The sequence below is a fragment of the Macaca nemestrina genome, chromosome 6, assembly GCF_043159975.1.
Source record: "Macaca nemestrina isolate mMacNem1 chromosome 6, mMacNem.hap1, whole genome shotgun sequence".
Lineage (NCBI taxonomy): Eukaryota > Metazoa > Chordata > Mammalia > Primates > Cercopithecidae > Macaca > Macaca nemestrina.
Window position 1 is genome coordinate 118,924,374 of NC_092130.1, and position 24,772 is coordinate 118,949,145.

At 41.4% G+C, this 24,772-nt stretch overlaps 1 long non-coding RNA gene across 1 annotated transcript in view; it reads left to right on the top strand.

Moving 5' to 3' along the window:
• Nucleotides 1-4,960: 4,960 nt before the first annotated feature.
• LOC105499403 (uncharacterized) overlaps nucleotides 4,961-24,772 on the top strand; it is a 104,866-nt gene continuing 85,054 nt past the window's right edge. Inside the window, exon 1 of the long non-coding RNA XR_011624996.1 lies at nucleotides 4,961-5,618. This is a non-coding gene — a long non-coding RNA (uncharacterized lncRNA). The remainder of the gene's footprint in view (nucleotides 5,619-24,772) is intronic.

Here is a 24,772-nt window from a genome sequence, read left to right on the forward strand (position 1 = left end):
GCATAGAGCATGTCTGCTTTGTATGGTAGTTATTTGGGTCTATGTCTTCTATGTCTGCTTTGTATGGTAGTTATTTGGGTCTATGTCTTCTTATCTTCGCAGCTCTAGTGAAAGTTTAATGAGTAGTGGCACTATGTACCATATGGCATTGTAATGATCAAAGGGTTTTGTACATAGGAAATGCTTTCTGAAAAAAAATTGCTAACAGAATGGCAGCTGAAAATCAATTTTTTCGCCAGGTACAGTGGCTCATGCCTGTAGTCTCAGCAATTTGGGAGGCTGAGGCGAGAGAATTCCTTGAGCCCAGGAGTTCAAGACCAGCTCCTGGGCAACATGATGAAACCCCATCTCTACAAAAAATACAAAAATTAGCAAAATTAGTTGAGCATGGTAGTATGCACTTATAGTCCCAACTACTCAGGAGGCTGAAGTGGGAGGATCCCTGGAGCCTGGGAGGCAGAGGTTGCAGTGAGCTGAGATTACACCACTGCGCTTCAGCCTGGGCAACAAGCAAGATCGTGTCTCAAAAAATAAAAATAAAAAGAAGAAAGACAACTAATTTTTAGTAAAAGCCTTCTTTTTTCATGATCATTTGAATGCCTACCATATTTATTTATATTGAGAATATTGTTATTATATTTTATTATTGAGGAGCTAAACCAGGCATTGAAAAGACAGGGCTTGGTATGTGTTATGGAGTGAATTGTATCTTCCCCCTCCAAATTCATATGTCCTAATCTCTGATACCTCAGAATGTGAGTGCATTTGAAGAGAGAGTCTTTAAAGAGGTAATTATGATTAAATGGAGTCACTGGAATGGTCCCGCTAGGATTACCAATGTGACTGGTGTCTTCATAAGAAGAGAGTAGGACATAGACATGTACAGAGGGAAGAGCATGTGGAGACCCAGGGAGGAGGCGACGGCCACTACAAGCCAAGGAGAGAGGCCTCAGAAGTAGCCAACCCTGCCCACTCCTTGATCTTGGCCTTCTAGCCTCCAGAATCGTGAGACAATAAACTCCTGTTGTTAGCCTCCCAGACTGTGATACTGTGTTATGGCAGCCCTGGCAAACTAATAGAGTACCTATGATTTTGTTTATTGCGTGGGATAATCAAGGAAACGAGCCCTTTAATAAAGACTTTAAATATGCCTCTGCAATATAATGTGAGATAGGAAATCTGGATTCAAATCCTGATCCTGCTGCTTGCTCACTGTGCAATCTCAGACAAGTCACTTAACCTCACTGAACTTTGATTTTCTCAGTTGCACACGTGTGGAAAATGCTATATTTAACTTGTGGGGTTGTGGAGATAGCTAAATAAAACAGCAGAGAGGTGCCCTCTTCCCTCACCCTCAAGGGTTACTCCTGTGGTGGATACTCACAGAATGGAGGGAAGGACCCTGGTGTCCTGTTTCCCAGCTCAGCACATGAAATTCTCTGGTTGCAACTTGAACAGCAACCTGAGAGATGAAACGTGAGCCAGCCCAGCACCCTACAGTTTGAGGCAGTGCGATATGGGTGCTTGCTTCAGAGCAAGGGCATCTCTGGTCCTGGATGTCCATTTGTAAGTTTACAGGCAGGGCAATTTGCCCATTTCCCAGTCATTTTCACAGCAGCTGGTGTCATAAATTACCACAATCACAAGTCCTCTCAAAGTGGGGCATTCCTGACACGGAATGAAGACCTACAGCCCCCGAGCATCTGATGAGATAGGATTTGTCAATAAGGGCAGTAGTCAGGCCCACGGGGGTTTGAGTACAAACTCTGGGGTCAGCAGCTGGGGCCACACCTTGGGAAACTGCCCACTTTACTTAGGTTGTTTGGAGTAAAGTAGCTCCGCAGTGGTTCTGAGGAGGAGGCTCCCGGCGCTCTCCCTAGGCGACATTCTGCTCCATGCCTGGATCTGGGCGTCCCACCCTCTCCCTGGGGTGCTGACAGGCAGAAACCCAGGCGTGTCAGGAAGAGCTCAGAGTTGGGCAAGCTGTGAGAACCGTTTCAGCTCAGGGAGAGAGGCCGGTTAAATTTTTGGTTTCAGAGGAGATACTTTCAGGGGGGTGAGAGAAAAGGGAAGAGGCCAAGATGCAAGGTCTGGCTGCCATTGGTCAGGGTCAGCCTGGGCTGTGGTGTTAAGGGGGTTTCGGCAGCCACTGTTGTTTCTGTTGCTCTGGCAACCAGAGGAGAAATACACAACGCCCAGTGCAGGTGCACAAGTGTTGAGTGCAGGCCCATTTCCTCCAATCGGCCCCAGCCAGCCCAGAGGCAGCGACCTCAGGGCTCCTCCCAGGATGGCTAGCTGAAAGTTTTGGTGTGTGGAGGCTGAAATGTGGAAACTAAATTTGGAGGGTGTTGACTACAGGGGCGGTGGGCAGCACCTGGTGGCACCCTCCCTCTGACGCAGGAAAGCCGGGCCTGGGGCTTGGATGGGTCACCTGGATCTCTTGCCTGTCCCCATTTGGCTTTCCTGCTTCTGGTGGCTGCAGCCCCAGCAGCTACATCCTGGATCCTGCTGAGGAAGCTTGGTGCTAGGTCAAACCCGTGACTTGCAGCTCCACCCTGGAGCTCTAGTGTGAATCTGCCGCTGCCTGGGAGGGTGTGAGGGTTCCCTTACTCTGGCGCCTCCCTTTGCTGAGCTTGCAGCGACCCCTGAGCCTCTCTGCTAGGCTCTCCCTCTGTAAGGGGCTCCGATTAACAGCCCTGGGGACTGGTAGACACAGGTTCAGATCTCTGTCCCTGACTGATTGACCTTCTTTGAGATTCTGGTTTCCTTACCCATGAAGTGGAAGTAGTCAAACCTGTCTCAGATTTGTGAGGAAGAAGTTTCTGTGAAAATACCTAAGGCAGCACCTGACACATAGTAGGTGCTAAATAAATGGGGTCTTTACCTCTTGCCTAAGAGCCAGAATCCAAGAGGCCTTGATTTCTGATGCATTTGCACCCTCTGAGCTGACAGCTGGGCCTATTGCCTTGCCAGGAGTTTCAGGACCAAGGCCATCCCGCAAGCCCAGTCCATCAGCACGTCCTGAAGCTCTCCTCAATATATCCAGAAACTCTCCACTCCCACCTCCCTCACTGCTACCTTATCCCAGCTCCATCACCTCTTACCTGGATTACTGCAGCTGCCTCCAAACTAGGCTCCCTGCTTCTGTCGCTGACTGCTCAACCTCTTCCTACTCAGCTGGCAAAGTGATCCTGCTATGCCAGTAGACGGTGCCTCTCCTCTGTTCAGAGCTTGCCAGAGTCTGCCTTTCTCATTCTGGGCCCCTCTCCTATTACCTCATTTCCTACTGCTCCCCTTTACTCTTTCTACTCCTGGCCTCTTTGTTGCTTCTTGAGAGTAAGAAGCACGCTCCCAAACAGGACATTTGCAAGTGCTTTTTCCTCTCCTAGGTGTCCACTCTGTTGTCCTTATGGCTCATGCTTGCTTCCTTCAGCTTTCCACTCAGCCGTCCCCTTCTGAGCAAGGGCCTCCCTGACCACCCATCTAAAACATCACCCTCAATCCCCATCACTTCCTACCTCCCTTCTTGCTTTTTCTTCATATCCCCTATCATAACCGGAAATATACATTTATGTGTTTATTTTTGTCTTACTCTACCAAATGTAGGATTACCAACATTTCCTATCAAAGTGCAGGAAATGTGGTTTGTTCCTGTTGAGTCTTCACTGCCTAGCCAGTGTTCACCTGGCTCTTTCTTCCTGTTGAGTCTTCACTACCTAGAACAGTGCTTGGCATACAGCAAACACTAAACGAATTTAAGCTGAATAAATGAATGAATGGATGGGATAGGGGAAAGAATATATATACATGTATCTACATGTATTTAAATCTACATTTGAGCTAAAGTTTTCATATATTTAGTTATATACATATATTTCTCTAGGGATACCTCCTTTGAAGAGGATATATGGATACACACACACACACACACACACACACACACACATCCTGAGTTGTTGCTTCTGTCAGTACAGTACAGTCACTACTGTATTTGGGTGGCCTGTCCTAGCCCTTCTCTCAGATGATGATAACATTCCTGGGGCACTAGCCCAGGTGTGGGGGTTGGTTGGTGTGGGGTCTGTGCAGGCCCTTCGTGAGAGACCTGTGGAGAGCTGTATTTGTGTTTGTTGTGGTGGGTGACTGAGGTAGGCTTGTCAGGGGAGGAATAGGGACATCGAGGCTATTGGAGGAGGCAGGAAGATGGAAGGGAAGTCACTGAAATAATCTTAAGGCCATGGGTTTGAAATTAGTATCTGCCCATGGAGAGGTAAATCAGAGGCATCCAACGGGGAGGAGAATAACTCTGATCAGGACGCGCTCACACAGGTTAGCGGCTTCCGGTCAGGCGCTCCCGGTGACACTCGGGTCCTTTATCCTCTCCCCCGGAATTTTCTTTAAAACACAGTGTAAAGATAAGGGTAAGAGTCACTTCAAGTAACATGAGAAAACTGTAAGGAAAGAGGAAAAATGAAAATGCTGCCAATGGCAGGAAACGGCACATTTTAATCTTCTCAAACTAAATGGACTCCACGTTGCATCTGGAATTGTGTGTGCTTGATAAACCTAATATGGAAGCCTTTTGCTAAACATCTGACAGGAATCAGCCTCTTCATGAAATGTGAAAAGATGCCCCCACCCAGTTGTTAAGAGGCTACATAAGAGAACAGAAAAAGTTTGCGCAGCTAACACAACACGGGGCTTGCCAAAATCATCCTGCCCTAATTCTCTTGTCAGCAGAGCCACTTTTCTGAAGAGCTAGTGACTCGTGACTTGGTTGCTGGATTCTGCCTGCCCCTCCTGCTGTGTATCCTCCACCCCACCCAAGACCCCTGTCCAGAGCACACCCTTTCTGTGTATTTTCACTTGTTGGGTATTCTTCAGGGCTTGAAGCCTCAGAAATTCCGTTGAGAACACAATGCTCTACGTTCAGGATGTGAATGGCTACAAATGTCGTATTGCTTATCTCGCTCTGTGCAACACCCAGCAGCTGCTGGCCTTTAACGAGGAGGCGGCACAGGGCTCAGAGAATCATCCTGTGTGTGCTTTGTTCGTGCATTTTGCAGCTGATTTAAGAGCAAGAAAGGAACAAACCCCATCTGATGTCTTTACTCCAGAGATCATCTCACATCCTTCCTAGGGCAGGAAGAGCAGGTGACTGGGACACCGGACATTTGGCAAGCTGGTGGCTTTCCTGCGTTGGCATGCTTTACCGGGGTTTTCGTGAAAAGACAATGACCTTTACAAAAAACAATGACCTTTGCAGAGATCTCCAAACCCTGGCAACTCAGCAGCAAGCTCAGTTCCAAAAGCGCTCCTATTGCCTTTCCCAGCAGAGTTGAATAATTGGAAAGTAAAGAAGGACTTTTTAAAAATCACCAAAGTTTTTGGCAAACTTTAGGAGCTCTTTCCCCCACCCTGTAATTAAAGCAGAAGTAAACAGTAAAAGAATATCAAATTGCAGCTCGCTTCAGGAATAGATGCCCAAATGGAGCTGCTGCTTGTCCTAACCTGTGCTTTGAGACAGAAGGACAACCTCTCTGGGGAGCACTCTAATGGGTCCCCAGATCTGACACAGCAAGATTAAGACCTGAAGATTTGGAGCTGAGAGAGGAGAAAGGGTGAGTCATCTGGGCATTATCCAAAGAAAGAAAAAATGTCTTCCTCTTTCAAAGTTGCCTTCTCTGCACTATCCCTGAACCCTTTCTTGTTGTTGGAGTTCATCTCCTGCGTGGTACTGCCTCACCTTGAAGGGGTTCGTAGGTCCAAGGGGCTCAAAGCAGTCCTGCTCCCTGCTACACAGTGTGTGTGAAGACTCTGTGTCAGACTGACTTGGTCTGTGTCTCACCCACTCATCAGCTGGGTAACCCCAGACAAATTACTGACCTTCTCCAATCTTCAGTTTTCTCAAGTCTACAAAGAGGAGAACAATAGTATTTACCTTACAGGGAAGACATGGGACTTAAATGAAACAGTGTAAAGTTCTTGAGGCATAAGAACCACTCAACCATTGATTTACATGTATCAATAGTTAATTTCTTTTTACTGTTGTCCCATTGTATGAACATATCACGATTTGTTTATTCATTCACCTGTTGATGGATGTTTGGATTGCTTCCAGTTTTTGGCTATTACAAATAAAGCTGCTACTATTTGTCTACAAGTGTGGTATAGACACATTTTCCCTTTTTTTTTCTTTTTTTTGGGGGGACAGAGTCTGGCTGTGTTGCCCAGGCTGGAGTGTAGTGGCACAATCTTGGCTCAACATGACCTCTGCCTCCCTGGTTCAAGTGATTCTCCTGCCTCAGCCTCCCGAGAAGCTGGAATTACAGGCGCACACCACCATGCCCGGCTAATTTTTGTATTTTTAGTAGAGACAGGGTTTCTCCACGTTGGTCAGGCTAGTCTCAAACTCCTGACCTCATGATCCACCCGCCTCGGCCTTCCAAAGTGCTGGGATTACAGGCATAAGCCACCACACCTGGCCATTTTCCCTTTTTTCTTGGCTAAGTACTTAGGGGTAGAATGGCTAGCCCAGATGGTAGCTGTATGTGTAACTTTTAAGGAAACTGTCAAGCAATTTTCCGAAGTAGTCACATCATCTGGTTGTTTCCATGAGTGGCTTATAAGAGTTCCAGTTCCTTCACATCCTTATCAGCACTTGGTATGGTCAGTCTTTTTGTTTTATCCATTCACATCGGCAAGTAGTGGTAGGTGATTCACATTTACTGTAGCTTGCAGTGAAGATATTTAGGTGAACATTCTGTGCAACTATATCATTCATTCATTGCATAGTGCACAGGCCTCAAAGCTCAAAAATTATCTGAAGACAACCTGTTGTGAACTTAAATCTTTGATGGACAGTTGGGTGCATCTGACTCTGAAGATTGAGTGAATTTCAAGTACGAGCAGTCTAACGATTCAGGGCCATAGACTGTTACAGGTAATTAGGCATGAGCCGGGCAGGAGAGGGTCCTCCCCCCACCCAGTAGAAATGTTGGGTGATGGTTTGGCAATTATTGCATTGCCTCTCTAAAAATATGTATTTGTCAGCTCCAGGGAGAGGCCATTTCCTGATGGTCCACACCTGTTAACATCAAAATGTTAATTGAATGCAGGCCCCAGGGAGAAGCAACTTCCTGGGCATGCGTGTTAAGAGACAAAAATGGTGAAGTATGATCTTCCGGGGGCACACTCCACCAGAAAAGGGAAGAAAGCCTCAGATGGGCATGTGTATGACTTCCTAAATACATTGTGCATGCTCAATTCCAAAGGGTAGGGAAAGCACTGGGCATGTGGAAAGCCCACCCTAAGGGAAGAATCTTGGGAAAGAGGTGAGCCTATAAAGTCCTAGGATCAAGGTTAAAGGCCCCTCTTTTTTGCTGTCTTCTTTTGCTCTCTTTTCTTTCTTGGACCTTCAAGCGCCTGCTTGGGTCTCCTTCAAATGAATTTTCCTCTCTTTCCTGTTCTAAAGCTTCTTAAATAAACTTCTACTCCTGCCTGGAAACTTGCCTTGGTCTCTTCTTCTGCTGTATGCCACTCAGTCAAATTCTTTCTTCTGAGGCAGCAAGGACTGAAGTTGCTGTGGATCCGTATGGATTCACTGCTGGTAACTCGGGTCTCTTCCACTGGTAACAAGACCACTTAATTTTCTTCTCATTACTTCTACTAACGCCAAATAACTGCCGTGATTTTATTGATTCACCTACAAAGCCAATAATGAGCCCTGGTTCATATCACCTTTAGCTCCTGTTACTAACAATAACAAACATCATAAGATTGGCAACGCTATTAGTTTTGCCCTATGTTTATAATAACGAGGTTAGGGAAGGTATTCTTCACTACTTTTGGGGACTCAAAAGAGAGAATCCATAGGAGAAATTTAACTCTGGTTTTAGTTCTAGAAGTAGCTTTGCTTGTCCTGAGCAAATGGTTTGTTTTTCCTGATGAACACTGGAAATTGTGCTGTTTCTTTCTTCACGCTGGTAACCAGAGACCTTTAGAGCCAAATTTGCCTTCTACTCCATAGCAAGTTTATCAGACTTTATGTTATGTGTTTAGTAAACTAACCTATGCCTGCCTCCACATTACTTTCCTATTTTAATTTTCTATTTGCTTTACTTTCCATACTAGTTAAAAGATTTTGAATTTAAATGATTTTTTTAAGCTATGTGTTTATAATCAGAATCCAAAAGGCATAATTTAAACTATCTCTCACTCTTGCTCCAAAAACATCTGTTCCCCTTTCCCAGGGGAAACTGCTTTTATCAGTTTGTACTGTGTCTTTGCAGAGAATCTAGGTGACTATAAGTATCCATGAGAATAGAAGTATAATGTATGTATGGGTGTGTGTAGTACATATTTGTAAGCAGTCTATTGAACAAGTTGAAGTCGGTAGGGTATACATAGAAAGCAACTTTATTCCCGCTCATTGTTGACTCTTGAAATACACTCTGTTGTTTCCTTGCCTGCCTGTGGATCAGTTCTGTGGCAGATACCTTGGCTTTTCTAGTTACTTTCAGATATAAATAGGTAGTCTAACTTTCCCTTAAAAAGTCTAGACTGCTGGTGAGGATGTGGAGAAAAGGGAACACTTATACATTGTTGGTGGGAGTGTAAATTAGTTCAACCATTGTGGAAAGCAGTATGGCAATTCCTCAAAGAGCTAAAAGCAGGACGACCATTTGACCCAGCAATCCTATACGGGGTATATACCCAGAGGAATGGAAATCATTCTACCATAAATACATATGCATGCAAATGTTCACTGCAGCACTTTTCATAGTAGCAAAGACATGGAATCAACCTAAATGCCCATCAGTGAAAGACTGGATAAAGAAAATGTGGTACATATAAACCATGAAATACTATGTACCCATACAAAAGATAGAAATTAGGCTAGGCAAGGTGGGTCACGCCTGTAATCCCAGCACTTTGGGAGACTGTGACGTGTGGATCACTTGAGGTCAGGAGTTTGAGACCAGCCTGACCAACATGGTGAAACACCATCTCTACTAAAAATACAAAAATTAGCTGGGTGTGGTGGCAGCTGCCTTTCTTTGAGGTTGGTGGAAGGTGAGTAGAGGGGAAAATTGGGCAGGGAATGAGGGCTCTACTGAAAAGAATAGGCCATGTTATGTATCAAAATATTTTTCCATTGGGAAAATGGGGCAAGTATTGTCTGACTGAGTTCTTGCAGAAATTTCTATAAATACCCAGAGATTTAATGTTGTGCTTGAAAGGAACTACAGAAAAGCAACACACTATTTTAACTCATTGTTTAGCATGAGCAGACTTTAAATTGCTCTAGAATGAGTTTTGTACTTTGACAGTTTTTTGGTGCACATATCATACACAAACAAAGCCAAAATGAAAAAGTGCAGAATCTGAAAAACTATATCATTTGGGTTTCTCCAGACTAAACAAATATTTCAAGTATGGCCAGATAAAAAGATTTTTCTAACCCTCCCTGTCCCTCACCCCACCTTCCTATGGGAGGACCAAATTTGCAACACAGTTCAAGAATGTTGAATTAAGAGCTTTGAATGGTTTCTATTCATGGTAAATCTCTTGGCTTTGGGCAGAGTGCAAGAACTCAACCATACCATTGGACAGGTTTGTTGGAATTCAGTCAGTGAGTGTTTCCTCTAGATTACAATTCTTTCCACAAAAATATTTTTCTAGGCAAGTAGTTCCATAATTTATTAGCTTCAAGAACCTACAAAGTCAAATGGAGATAAACTTTGATTGGGAGAAAATAAATAGTAGATTTTAGAAGATGCAGACCACAGCCATTTGGGAAAATATCCTTTGCCATCATTGCTGTCAATGCAGTGTTAGTGCTCTGAAAACCAGAACCTCTATTCTCTTTCCTTGCCACCTCACAATCTTACCTCCTGCAAGCCAGTGCACCAGTGTGACATGTAATCACAATCACGTGATCATCTACTGCTATCAAATCTTTAGTGACTTCTTTTCAGTATTGGGTCAACTGAGTCCTCAAGATCTATTTTAATGCCTTGTCTTTAAGCAGTCTGAAAAACTGATGAAAGTATCTTCACATCAGAAGCCTTGACCTTACTGAAGTTATTATCAATTTCTTCGGTGGGTCTAGAAACAACACTGCACACTCTTTGTTTCTACTCTGCAGGCTAGTTTCCTGAGGTTGGCCTTCAGTTCCCCCAAGCTTCTTGGCAATGCCTCTTCTTGTTCAGAGATTGACTTAGCCACTGAAGTTCTAGGTTTCTAGCAAGCAGGCTGGACAGAGGATCTTTGTGGAATATCACCTCTCCAGCTGATTTCTTCCTGCCTGTCTTCCTTGTTCCCACTCTGTGTTTTCTATTTTCTTGCTTTTCTCTGCTTCTACCCTCTCCTTCTTCTGCCCCTCTAGACATCAATTAAGCATTTGTAGGTGCTAAGGAAAACCCAAAGATAAACAAGACAAAGTTCCTGCCATTGAGATGCTCAATATAAAGGAGACAGTTTTATAACAGATAATGATCATATAGAATGCTTTCACCATGTGGGTGTCATTGTGCATGCCCTGTTTCTTGTTTCTAAATCCTATGAACAACCATGCCCTGTCAGACTTCAAGGGTTCCTCAAATCTCCATCTTTGTCTTTTCCTCTTCTTACTCTACATGTTCTGTCTTGGAGGCATTATTCCATCAATTACTATAGCCTTCACTACATCCTCATATCTCCTAAGTCTCCCTGTCGACCCAGATTCCACCCTTCTCTGCCTCAGATCCATAAAGTCGGTACCCAACTCAGTGACTGAGACACAGGGGACAGACATCAGCATGGCCAAAGGAATGCAAGAAGGTGGTAAAGAGAAATGCTTTTTCAATGAGTTTCATATGGATTTCCAGCAATATAGCTGGAGGAATTCAGATTCTGTGTACCTCAGTTGGCTTACAAGTACAATGGTTAGTGAATACACTTAATATTTGAACTTTAGGACTATGGCAGGTATTTGTCAAGAATGTTTTCTTTCTTACCTTGGTCCTCACAGGTAAACCTTGGGAAGAGTGAAGCTCTTTTTTTCAGGAGCCCAAAGATGGCAAGATTGCTTGGCTTTGGCCATGACCATGGCTATTGGATGAAAGGTTGCAGTGGCCCCCACTCTATAATCCAGAAGGGAAAGTTAATGGGTATCACCTCTTTTATTGTTTCACTCTTGCCAACTTCTCTGGAAAGACAAGTAACTTTTGGCTTGCTTTGCTTTGTGGGACATAGCTTTCTGAGCTGGAGAAGGCACTGCTTTTTAAATGATATGCTTAAGAATCCCTAATGCCAAAGCCACTCATATATTTGGAAACTATTACTTGAAGTCTGACTTGTAGACAGAATACTGTAACTTGATTTTTACCCTCACTATTCAGTTTCTACAAAACAAATATCATGGCTTCAGTAATGATCTTTCACGTTTTTCTAAATGTAATATCTCAACCAGCATGGCCATCTCAGCTTTATTCTAATCATTTTTAAGGTAATATACAAAACCCACCTTTAAAATGATTAATCTCTTGTGGTGGAATAATAGATGATCATATTTTCTTCTGTGTTTTCTGAACTCTTTAATTAATTTATAGCAATTTATTAATGGGAAAAATTTACAAAATGGTTTTTAAAAAATAAAAAGGGATCATTCATATTAAAAAATAAAAAGGGATCAAGAACAATGGCATGATACACAGTGTGCCCTCACCTGCAAAAGGAATGAACAACACAGTGAGATTCAGTGGGTTTTTCTTATTTTTTTTATTTTATTTCACAAAAGAGTCTTGTTATCAAAAATGACTACTGTCTCCTTCAAAGGACAAGTTTGAGAGAAAAGTTTGGGAGGCTTGTCACTTGTTTTTGTAATCCTCCATCACTTGCCACACTTTTTAAAAACATCACGCTTTTGAACTGCGTGTTTTACAATTGCCTCAGTGATGGCCAGTCATCCTTGTTAAGGGTGGTTTTGATTTTGATTGTAAGCTAGGCCAACATCTTTTTTAATTAAAGACAGTTGTAATTATAAAATAATGAGTTTCATTTTATCTGTTATTGTGTTACGTGCAGCTGTGAACTAGCTCTAGGGGCAATTGCAAAAGAGGAGTTTCTGTTGGATTAAGTACCTTCCTAGGTATTATTTTAAAGGAAATGATATTCACTTAGGGTTGGTGTGTGTTTTTAATCACTTTTAAAATAAACTCTTGAGTATTCTATGTACATTTGTTTAAGATTTTACTTTGTAACTCAAAACAATTTTTTGTGTTTGCCCTGAAAGCCTTAAATAGCAAAGTACCTAATTATAAAAATGGCATAAGTAAATAATTTTTTAAAAGTTGTTGATATTTCTTGGTGTAAGGTTACAAATATTTAAGGTAAGCGAGGATAACAGCATTCTTAGAAGTTGAGGATAACGAGACAGGGTACAAGGAACAGGAGAATGGGATTCACGCAAGTTGTACACATAACATGGCTTCTCTGCATTGGAGCCTGGAATTGCAGCAAAAAAAACATTGGCTGCTGTATCTTTAGAAACAATGAATGCAATTCTTGGTGAACACCAACGAGATGTGATTGTGCCTTTAGCACCTGGGTCTTATTCCCTTTTATAGAATAGAAAATGTGGAAAATATTTAGGAGAATTTCTCTGGAGAATGTGCTACCAGATGCTCTCAGCCAGCACAGACCCTGGAAATACATCAAGCCCCCTACCCACCCCATGTTCCCATGTGCATGGGAAACCTGTTTTCCTAACCTTCCTCCCTTCCTCCAAAGCTGGCTCTGACACCGCCCTCCGTTAGTCAACTACCGTACATCATTCCTTTGGTACTCCACAGAGAAGAAATGATTCCCATCAAATTATCGCAACTCCTTTGAAGGTGATTTGTCAGCCTTTTGTCTGTCAAGGTGAGCCTCCTCCCCAGCCCCCACCACACATTCTGTCAAGCAAGTCCATGAGAAAAAGGACAAGGGATTAAGCCAAGGCAAGGCTCTCCCACCTCCCCACTCATGCTCCTGTCCCTGTGTGAGGCACCTACCCCCGAATTTCTAGTTGAACCAGGAGTTTGGTTGTATGGTTGGGAGTTAGCTCCTCCTATGTTCCACTCAGGAGCCCAGGCTGCCAGCCCTGACCCAATTGTGGGGCAGATATGCTCTAGGGATAAAGTGGTTGTCCTCCATCTGTGGCTCCACAAATTCAACTCCACTCCGTGAAGTATATGGTGGATGCCTTCCAAGCTGTTAGATAAGTGAATTATTCAGTAATCTCAACAAAGAAGGATTAGCGGATATACTTCTCCAAACAGGACATAGTAGAATGTTGAAGGTTTTCTGGTGGGGATTCAGCAGAAGTGGAGTGGGGGTTTCTATCTGACTAGAAAAAGGAATTTCTAATACTATTTTGACTTTTTCAGTGTTTATTGACATACAATTTTTATATTATACAATGCAGAATTTGAAGTATACAGCTCAAATACTTTTTATGTATTTATATATTCATGTGACCATCACCCAGATCCAGACCTAAAACGTATTTCCATCATTGCTGAAAGTTAGCTCATGACCTTCTCCAGTCAATAACACCCCACTTTCCTAGCCCAGGATAACATTTATTCTTACTTCTATCTCCGATACTAGTTTTGCCTGTTCTTGAAATTCAAATATAATTTAAAAGTTGTCCTCCATAGTGGTTGATTTCTTTCAGTTAAAGTAATTTTTAAAAATTGTATCCATATTGTTATAGGCCAATGAGTTCATTTCTTTTTATTGCTGTATTGTATACCACAAATTGTAGGTAGTTCCATTGTATATACTACAATTTGCTTATCCATTCTCCTATTGATAAACATTTGCGCTATTTCTACCTTTTTAGTATTATAAATATAGTTTTCATGAGCATTGTTATACAAGTCTTTTGTGGGCATATGTATTCATGTATCATGATTATACAGCTAATAGTAGAATTGTCAGGTCAAGGAGTTGATGATGTTTATTTAACTCACTTAATTAGAAATCATCAGACATGTTTCCAAAGTAATTGCAACGTTCTCATTCTCACCAGCAATGTATTTGATTTCCACTTGCTTCACATCCTTGACAATAGTTGATATTGTCCTTTTTCCTTGACCATTCTGGAGTGTGTATTGTGATATCTCGTGTGGTTTTAATGTGCATTACGATGATGACTAATAATGTCAAGCATTTTTTTATACCTTTATTGGCTACTTATATACTATTTTTTGTGAAGTGCTTATTTGGGCATTTTACCTGTATTCAAGTTGGGTTGCTTGTCTTTTTATTATTAATTTAAAAAATATATTCCTGATATGTATCATGGAGAACTTAAACTACCGAATTTCAGATATCATATCTGGAATAATATGATAGATTTCAGATAGAAACGTGATCGATATAGTGGAATAGATAAACCTTTGTTAGATATTTTATTGCGCATGTTTTCTTAGTCAATGGCTTATCTTTTCATTCGTATCTTTTGATAAGCAGAAGTTGTGAATTTGTTTTAAGTACTATTTATCAATTTTTCTTTTGTAATTAATGTTTTAGTATCTAAGAACTCTGCCTGTTTCAAGTTAGTGAAGATATTTTCATGTTTTCTTTTACAAGTTTTATTGTTTTAGCTTTCATGTTTATGTCTATTCAAATTAATTTTTGATGTGATGTGAAAAAGAGGTCAACGTTCATTGTTTTCCATTTGAATATCCAGCTGTTCCCACAATCATTTATTTAGGTTAGTGCAAAAGTAATTGCAATTTTTGCCATTACTTTCCATCACAAAAACCACAATTACTTTTGCACCAACCTAATATAAAGACCTTCCTTTCTTCATTGAGTTTTATTAGTGACTTTGTTGAAAATCAATATCTGTATACAGTCATGCATCACTTGACAGGGATACGTCCTGAGACATGTATTGTTAGGTGATTTCATCCTTGTGCGAACATCATAGAGTGTACTTACGCGAACCTAGCCTACCACACACCTAGGCTATATGGAACAGCCTATTGCTCCTAGGCCACAAACCTGTACAGCATGGTACTCTACTGAATACTATAGGCAATTATAACACAATGCTAAATATTTGTGCATCTAAACATAGAAAATATACAGTAAAAACACAGTATAAAGATAAAAAATGGCACACTTGTACAGGGCACTTACAGGAATGGAGCTTGCAGAACTGAAAGTTGCTGTGAGTGAGTCAGTGAGTGAGTGGCGAGTGAATGTGCAGGCCCAGCTCATTACTGTACGTTATTATAGACTTTATAAACACTGTACACTTAGGCTAGGCTAAATTTCTTTAAACAATTTCTATCAATACTAAATTAACCTTAGCTTACTGTAACTTTTTACTTTATAAACTTTTGAATTTTTAGAAACTTTTTGACTCTTCTGTGAAAACCCTTAGCTTAAAACACAACACATTGTATAGCTGTACAAAAATGTTTTCTTTCTTTAGATCCTTATTCTATAAGCTTTTTTTCTATTTTAAAAAAAGCCTTTTTTTTTCTTTTTTTTTTTTTTTTTTTTTTGCTTTTTAAACTTTATTGTTACAAACTAAGATCCGAACACACACATTAGCCTAGGCCTACGCAGGGTCAGGATCATCAGTATCCCTGTCTTCCGCCTCCACATCTTGTCCCACTGGAAGGTCCTCAGGGGCAATAACATGCATGGAGCTGTCATCTCCCATTATAACAATATCTTCTGGAATACCTCCTGAAGGGCCTGCCTGAGGCTATCTTACAGTTAACTTTTTTAAATAAGTAGGAGTACACTCTGAATTAAAGATTAAAAATTTAGTATAGTAAACACTTATACCTGTAACACGGTCATTTATTATCATTATCAAGTATTATAAAGGGTACATAATTGTATGTACTATACTTTTTTTTTCTTTTTAGAGATAGGATCTCACTCTGCTGCCCAGGCTGTAGTACAGGGGTGCAATCACAGTTCACTGCATCCTCTACCTGCTGGGCTCAAGTGATTCTCCCACCTCAGCCTCCTGAATAGCTGGGACCACAGGTGTGCATCAGCACACTTGGCTACTTTAACAAATTTTTGTAGACAGGGTCTCACTATGTTTCCCCAGTTGCATTTGGAGTCCTGGACTCAAGCAGTCCTCCTGTCTCAGCCTCCCAAAGTTCTGGGATTACAGGTGTGAGCCACCTTGCCTGGCCTGTGCTATACTTTTGTAGGACTGGCAGTACAGTAGGTTTGTTTACACCAGCATCCCCACAAATCGGTGAGTGCTGCACTATGATGTTGCTAGGCAATAGGAATTTTTCAACTCCATTATAAACTTACGGGATCACTATCACATATCCAGTCTGTCATTGACCAAAATGTTTTTATGAGTGCATGACTGTATATGTGTTTCTATTTCTCTTTGATTTCTCTTTCTCTTTCTCTCTTCTTTTCCTCAGATCTTTTAGTCTATCTTGGTGACAACACCACAGCACCTTGATTACTATGGATTAGTTTGCAGTAAGTTTGGAAATCTGGTAGTTTAAATTCTCCAACTTTGTTTCTTTTATAAAGATTACTGTGGCCATTCTAGTTTTTATATTTCCATATAAATTTAGAAGCATCTGATGTAGTTTGGATATTTGTCCCTGCCCAAATCTCATGTTGAATTGTAATCCCCAGTGCTAGAGGTGGGGCTTGGTGGGAGGTGTTTGGATCATGGGGGTGAATTCCTCATGGCCTGATGCTTTCTTCATGATAGTGAATTCTCATGAGATCTAGTCATTTAAGAGTGTGTGGCACCTCCCTTCACTCTCACTGTCTCTCTCTCTCTTGCTCCTGCTTTTGCCATGTGATGTGCCTGTTCCCCCTTTGCCTTATGTCATTATTGGAAGCTTCCTGAGGCCTCCTCAGAGGCAGCTCTGCTATGCTTCCTGTATAGCTTGCAGAACTATCACCCAATTAAACCTCTTTTTAAAATAAATTACCCCATCTCAGGTATTTCTTTATAGCAATGCAAGAATGAATGACCTACTACAGAAAATTGGTACTGAGGAGTGGGGCATTGCTATAAAGATATCTGAAAATGTGTAAGCAGCCTTGGAACTGAGGTCGAAGAATTTGGATGTCTCAGCAGAAGACAGGAAGATGAGGAAAAGTTTGGAACTTCTTAGAGACTGGTTAAACAGTTGTGACCAAACTTCTGATAGTTATATCGACAGTGAAGTCCAGGGTGAGGAGGTCTCAGATGGAAATGAGGAACTTATTGGGAACTGGAGTAAAGGTCACACCTGTTATGCTTGAGTAAAGGGTTTGGCTGCATTCTGTTCATGCCCTAGGGGCCTATGGAAGTTTGAGCTTGAAAATGATGACCTAGGGTATCAGGTAGAGTAAATTTCTTGGTAGCAAGTGTTCAATATGTGGCCTGGCTGCTTCTTACAGCCTATGCCCGGATGTGGGAGTAAAGGAATGACTTAAAGTTGGAACTTATATTTAAATAGGAAACAGAGTGTATAAGGTTGGAAAATTTGTAGACTGGCCATATGGCAGAAAAAGAAAAAGCTTTTTTGAGGAGAGGGATTCAAGTAGGCTGTAGAACAACCACTTGCTAGAGAAATCTGCATTACTAAAAGAGAGCCAAGTGCTTCTAGCCAAGACAATGTGGAAAATAACCTCGAAAGCATTTCAGAGACCATGTGTCAGCCCCTCCCATCACAAGTCTGAAGGTGTAGGAGGGAAGAATGGTTTTGTTGTCCAGACCCAGGACCCCACTGCCCTGTGCAGCCTCAGGATATTGCTCCCTACATCCCAGCCACTCCAGCTTGAGCCTTGGCTCCAAGGGCCCCAGACACAGCTCAGGCTGCTGCTTCAGAGGGTGCAACCATACATTTTGGTGGCTTCCATGTGGTGTTAAGCCTGCAGGTGCACAGAATGCAAAAGTGAAGGAGGCTTGGGAGCTTCTGTCCAGATGTCAGAGGATGTATGGAAAAGCCTGGGTGTTCTGATCAGAAGCCTGTTGCAGGGGCAGAGCCCTCATAGAAAATCTCTACTAGGGCAATGCCAAGGGGGAATATGGGATTGGAGCCCCCACACAGGGTCCCCTCTGGGGTACTGCCTGGTGGAGCTGTGGGAAAGGGGCCACTGTCCTCTAGAACCAAGAATGATAAATCCACCAGTAACTTGCACACTCTACCTGGAAAAGCTGCAAACACTCAAGAACTGTGAGAACAGCTACCAGAGCTGAACCCTGCAGAGCCACAGGGATGGAGCTTCCCAAGGACTTGGGAGCTGACTTCTTGCACCAGTGTGCCCTGTACGTGAGACATGGAGTCAAAGGAGATTATTTTGGAGCTTTGAAGTGTAACAACTCTCCCGCTGGGTTTTGAACTTGCGTGGGGCCTGTAGCCCCTTTCTTTTGGCCAATTTCTCCCTTTTGGAATGAGAATGTTTACCCAATGCCTATATCCCATTGTATCTTGGAAGTAACTCACTTGCTTTTGATTTTAAAGGCTCATAGGTAGAAGGAATTTCCCTTGTCTCAGATGAGACTTTGGACTCTTGAGTTAATGCTGGAATGTGTTAAGATTTGCGGGGACTGTTGAGAAGGCATGATTGTATTTTGCAATGTGAGAAGGGCATGAGATTTGGGGCCAGGAATGGAATGATATAGTTAGGATATTTGTCCCTTCCCAAATCTCACATTGAAATATAATTCGCAGTGCTGGAGTTGGGGCCTGGTGGGAGGTGTTTGGATCATGAGTGTGAATTCCTCATGACTCAGGTACTGTCTTTATGATAGTGAGTTCTCGTGAGATATGGTCATTTAAAAGTGTGTGGTACCCCGTGACACACACCTCTCTTTCTCTCGTGCTCCTGCTTTTGCTATGTGATATACCTACTCCCCCTTTTCCTTCTGCCATGACTGGAAGCTTCCTGAGGCTTCCCCAGAAGCAGATGCTACTATGCCTACAGAACTGTGAGCCAATTAAAGTTTTTAAAATAAATTACCCAGACTCAGGTATTTCTTTATAGCAATTCAAGAATGGCCTACTACATTATCTTACCAACTTGTAGTTTTAAAAAGCTTGCAGGAATTTAGATTTGCACTGCACTGAATCTAATAAATCAATTAGGAGAGAAATTATCTGTTTTTTCACTCCATGAACACTTTTAATTTAGGTCATTGGAAAGGAAGAATAATATTTAATATTAAGTAGAATTTGTATGATTAGAAACAACATCACACAATTTTTAAAGCTGACTGCTTCTCTCAGAGTATGGAAGAATTTCTTTTAGGGAGAGATTTGCTTTCTTTCTTTTTTTTTTTTTTTTTTTTTTTGGTAGTATAAGGTGTGATCTGGAAAGAGAATTGAGAGACTCAGGAAGAATCAAATTGCTTTCTAAAATCAAGTAACAGAAAGTCTCTCTGGTACTTTGATGAGCGAAGAAAATAGGGGTACTCAAAACCTGGAGTGAATTGAGGATAAAACAGCCCTGGGACATTTAGGAACCAGAAGACAGTTAGAGACCAACTATGCCTTGGATGGACCCTACATGTGGGGTTACATTTCTTTGTGCTAAGAGGAAGGTGACTCTGAGAGCTTGATGGCATCTAATTCCTTCAAGAGTTGGCTGAGACATGTATTCAAGGGCACAGAGTTGGATTATATTTGGAAAACAAATGAAAACCCCTATTGCTTTTGTAATATAAGTACCAGACAAGATTTCTATAGCAGCAATCCCCAACATTTTTGGCGCCAGGGACAGGGTTTCATGGATGACAGTTTTTCCACGGACTGGAGTGGGGGATGGTTTCGGGATGATTCAAGTGTATTACATTTATTGAGCACTTTATTTATATTGTTATTACACTGTAATATATAATGAAATAATTATACAATTCACCATAATGTAGAATCAGTGGGAGCCCTGAGCTTGTTTTCCCGCAACTAGACAATCCCATCCGGGGGCAATGGGAGACAGTGACAGATGTTCAGGCATTGGTTTCTCATAAGGAGCATGCACCCTAGATCCCTTGCATGCACAGTTCACAATATGGTTCACACTCTTATGAGAATTCAGTGCCACTACTGATCTGATAGGAGGTGGAACTCAGGCAGTAATGTGAGTGGTCATCTTGTGAGTGACCAGTACCAGTCCATGGCCTGGGGCTTGGGGACCCCTATTCTATAGCACCCACTCTTTTGCTTACTGGGAGTTTCTCTGTGAACTACTTATCACCATATTGACATACATAATAATTCAGATAAAATGACCCATTAGCTCCAACTGGACACTTTGCAATTTGTTTGGATTTATAAAAGTCTATAAAATCATGTAACATAGTTCTCAAAATTTAGTATTTTCCTGTAAAACTTGGACAATGATGTGGTAGGGCATTTCTAAAATGGGTCCTGATGATTCCTACCCTCTTGGGTTCACTCCCTTGTGTAATCCCTTCCCATTATGTGTAGTCTGGGCTCAGTGACTTATTTCTAAGGAGTCAGATATGGCAAGTGTGATGTGTAGCCACATCCAAGATTTGGTTATGAAAGCTGTAATTTCTACTTTGTTTTTGTGCTCTTAACTCCTGGCTCACTTTGATGAAGCAGGCTTCCAAGGTGTGAGCTGCCATGTGGAGAGGCCCACAAGGCAAGGAACTGAGACCTCAGTCCAGCAGCCCAAAACGAACTGAGTCTTGCCAACTCCTCTTGACTGAGCTTGGAAGTTACCCATGATATGACTAGTCTAAGCTGATACCTTGATTGCAGCCTTGTGAGTGAACCAGAGCCAGAACATCCAGCTAAACCACCCCCAGATTCCTGACCTACAGAAACTAGAATAATTACACAATGGGTAATTAAAACAAATGATAATATTAACGAGTAGCATTCTTCAGAGTCAACTAAGTGTCAGGCACTGCGCTAAGTGCTTTACGTATGATTTCTCTTGTGATCTTCACAATAATCCTATGAAGAAGACAGTATATGCTCATTTTATAGATGGGGAAACTGAGGCTTAAAGTAATTGGCTAAAGTTAACATTGCAAGTTAACTGGTAAGTAAAATCAGAATTTAAATCCATGCAGTCTTGCTCTAGAACCTAGATGCTTCAACAGTATGCTCTGTTTTCTCTGCTATATTAAGTAATCTCTGTAGGACTGAACAGATTTTTTACTGAATTGACTGATTTTTTAAAAATTAGTAGACTGATTTTTTTAAAACAGCAGTTTTTCAAAAACTGCTGTTTTTGAACAAGGTGACCCCAGGCCTGGACCCTTGGTTGCTTCAGAGAAAGGCAGGCAAAAGCTAGAGAAGAGACTAGCAGCCTTGTGCAAAAAGCCTATTCCATGCAGTTAGGGTATTTGATTTAGAGCTGAAATTTGTCCTAGCAGTAGAAAAGTATTTGAAAAGGAAGCAAAAATTCCTAGGGAAGGATTAGGGGGAGGATGATTCATTAAGTTTTTGTTTCAGCTTTTATGTCAGCACGTCAGACTGTGAGGATGAAAACAAATCAAGCGCTCCCCAAGAGAATATTGTGTTGGAACAGTCTTGAATATGTCTCAGTTGGAATCTACTGAGAAAAAAAGAAGTCATACTTAAAATGTTGTGATGTAAAACAATCTTTGTGAGAAACAATATTGCTTTAAAAAAACAATTTTAGAAATACGTTTTATTTCTTTTAATGTAAAAGTAGTTATTATGATATACTTGCTATAATCAAAGCTTTAATAAACCAATTGAGAAAATTACAGAGAATAGCACCCCAAATCCCACCCACTAGCAATAACCAGATTGATATTTTTTACTGTATAGTGATTTTTGTTTTGTTTTCTAATTAAGGATATCTCTTCGTGTCAGTAACTATGTCTACATCATTGTTTTTAATGTCTCACTGTGTGTACATTCTATCACTTATGCAATTAATCCCCTGGATATTTAAGGTGTTTGCAATTTCCTGTCATAAACCACTTCATAAGAAATAAGTTCGTAGAGACATCTTGCACATTTGTCTCATTTCTTTAGAATAAATTTCTAAATTGGGGTGGTTGGGTCAAAGGGTTTGCATATTTTAGATTTTTGTAGGTCTTGCCAAATTGCCCTCCAGAAAGGTTGTACGAAAATTAATTCCCACCACAGTTTATGAGAGTGCCCACTTCCTACAGCCTTGCCAACAATGGGTATTAGCATTCTTTTAAACCTTTGCCCATCTGATAAATGAAAAATAGCATCTTATTTTAGTTTGCTCTCCTTTAATCACTGGGGAGATTAGGTATTCTTTTCTTATTGGTCACTTGTGTTTCTTCTCTGATAAATTATCTTTATATATGATTTTTTTCCATTGGATTGTTCATAATTTTTTACTTAAAAAATTATAAATTAAGGAATGTAACACTTTCTCTTTCCCATATGCTACATTTTATCCCAGTTTGTAATCTGTCTTTCTACTCTGCTTTAATTTATTTGCTTGGTTCTTGCTCTGTTGACATTCAGAATTTTCATGTCATCAAATCTATCCATCTTTATATTTATAGTTTCTAATCTTGTTATGCCCTAAAAGGCCTTTTTTTTTTGGCTAGATGATTTTACCAAGTCTAGATGGCCATTATTAAACACCCAACATTTTGAGGCAGCGTTTGGAAAGCAAAATGTGAAAGACAATAAATTATAAAAAAATGTGATTTATAGGTTTCCCCCTGGGACTTCTGTATTTGCCTTAACTCTGATGCATGACATTAAAGAAAACCCTTTAACAATTTTTATATATGTTGATTAGAATGCACATCCCTGTATAAAGTTCAGTGCGTTGAACTTGACTACATTTTTTAGTAATAACAATACAGTAAATAAGTTATAAACATATTGCTGATTCCATTGTGGTTCTAATAACAGAAATGTATTATTAAATTACTTCTATTCATGTCATGTTCTATACAAAGTTATTTCACATATTTCATTTCATTTAATTCTCGCAGCAACATTGCAAGTCAGCTATCATTATCTGCCTTTTAAGTGAGGATATTGAGGTTCAGAGTGGTGAAGTGACTTGCCAGTCACACAATCAAATGATGGCACAGCCAGGGACTCACACTTGTGTTTTTTAAACAAAAACATAGTGTTCCTTTCAGTTATCAAACTAGTAATTATGATCTTTCGGCTGCTGCATGAAGTCAGGGGGAAGTTCGAAGTTTAGTTGCCTTTTTGAAAGTTCAACAGGTTTGGTCTTACTCAAGGAACTTCTTTGGTTTTAATTTAAATTTGGTCATAAGAAGCAATTGATTACCATTTGTTACACTATAATAGCTTTCTTTTTCCTGAGCAAAGACTGCAATGCAGGACAGCTCCTTTATTTAACATATCTCATTCGATGGAAGCACGTGTCCTTTAGTGGGTGATTATCCACCTGCAGGTGGCTGTTCGCCTCTGCTTTCTCTGTGTCTTCCTCATTGCTAGAGCACCCCTCCCAGCAATGCTCGCCTCAGGAGAGCAGAAACTGTGCTCCTTTTACCAATTCACTTTAAGCAGGAACATAACTTTCACACAAACCCACATGCCTGATTGCTTCCTGGGTCAGCTTCCTGCCTAATCGCAGTGGCCAGAGTCAATTCAGCTCGATCCAGACATGCCTGAGTGTCTAGCCAATGTCTCCCAGCCCCTAGCATTCCCTTTCCCACTCTGGTGTGCTCCTTCCTCCCCCAGAAATTACCTACTCTCCGATGAATGACACTAGGAGCGTTTATTCCCTTCGGAGTGGCCTACCTCTTCTACCACAGGGGTGTGATATCCCCTTGACCTTAACAAAAAGCCTTTTTTAGGAAGGATGCATTTTTACCCAAGTCTTCATTATTTATTCTTATCCAGAGTCACCTGTCTATACTTCAATGCAGTGTGACACACGTCAGCAGAAATACCGTACATCCTTCACAGAGGAGATACTATTTAAGCTGACTCTTTAAGGACGAGTGGGTGTTTCCTCAGGCATACAAGGCAGAAAATGTCACTCTAGGCAGAAGAATGAGCACATTCCAGGAAGGGAGGAATAACACAGTCGGGGAAGATGTATAATTCCCTGTGATGGGAGCCTCAGGTGTACTTGGAAGCAGCAGGCAAGGAAAGCGGGGAGGCACACAAGAGCCGTGCAGGGCAAGGAGGGACCTGCAGCCAGTCAGGTACAGATATGATGTCTTTCTGTTGTCTCTCTACATCCTAACAGTGGGAACTGGGCCCTTCTGAAAAGAGGAGGCAGAGAAAAGGATATTGGATCACAGAACGCTCTTGGTCTTGCAGTCATACCTGAGCTTTGATCATTGGAATTGTGGTCATTATGACTTGTCATACTCTGCTCTGGTGGTCTCTTCTCCAGTTTGAACTTTGGCTCTCAGTCTTATTCTGTGGGTAGGACCACTGATAGTCACAAAGTTTTGCAATAGAGATGATATCTCGGCCATGCTCAAATGGCTTCCCATCCTCCTAGAATAAAATGCAAAGTCCATACCAGAGTCCCACATGATCAGGCACTTGCCTACTTCTCTGATACTATCTTTTATTATTTTCCCCATGGCTTCTCATGAGGACTGGTCTTGCTGTTCCTCCTGAATGCCAAGCATGTTCCCACCTGTTAGCCTTTGCATGTGCTATTTCCATTACCTGGGACATTCTTCTCCCAGGTGTCCACATGGCTTGCTCACATCATTAAGTCTGGGTTCTAATGTCATCTCCTTAGAGGGATTATCTCAGACCAATTTATCTAACAATAACTCTCTGTCCCTTCAGCTTGCTTTATTTTTCTG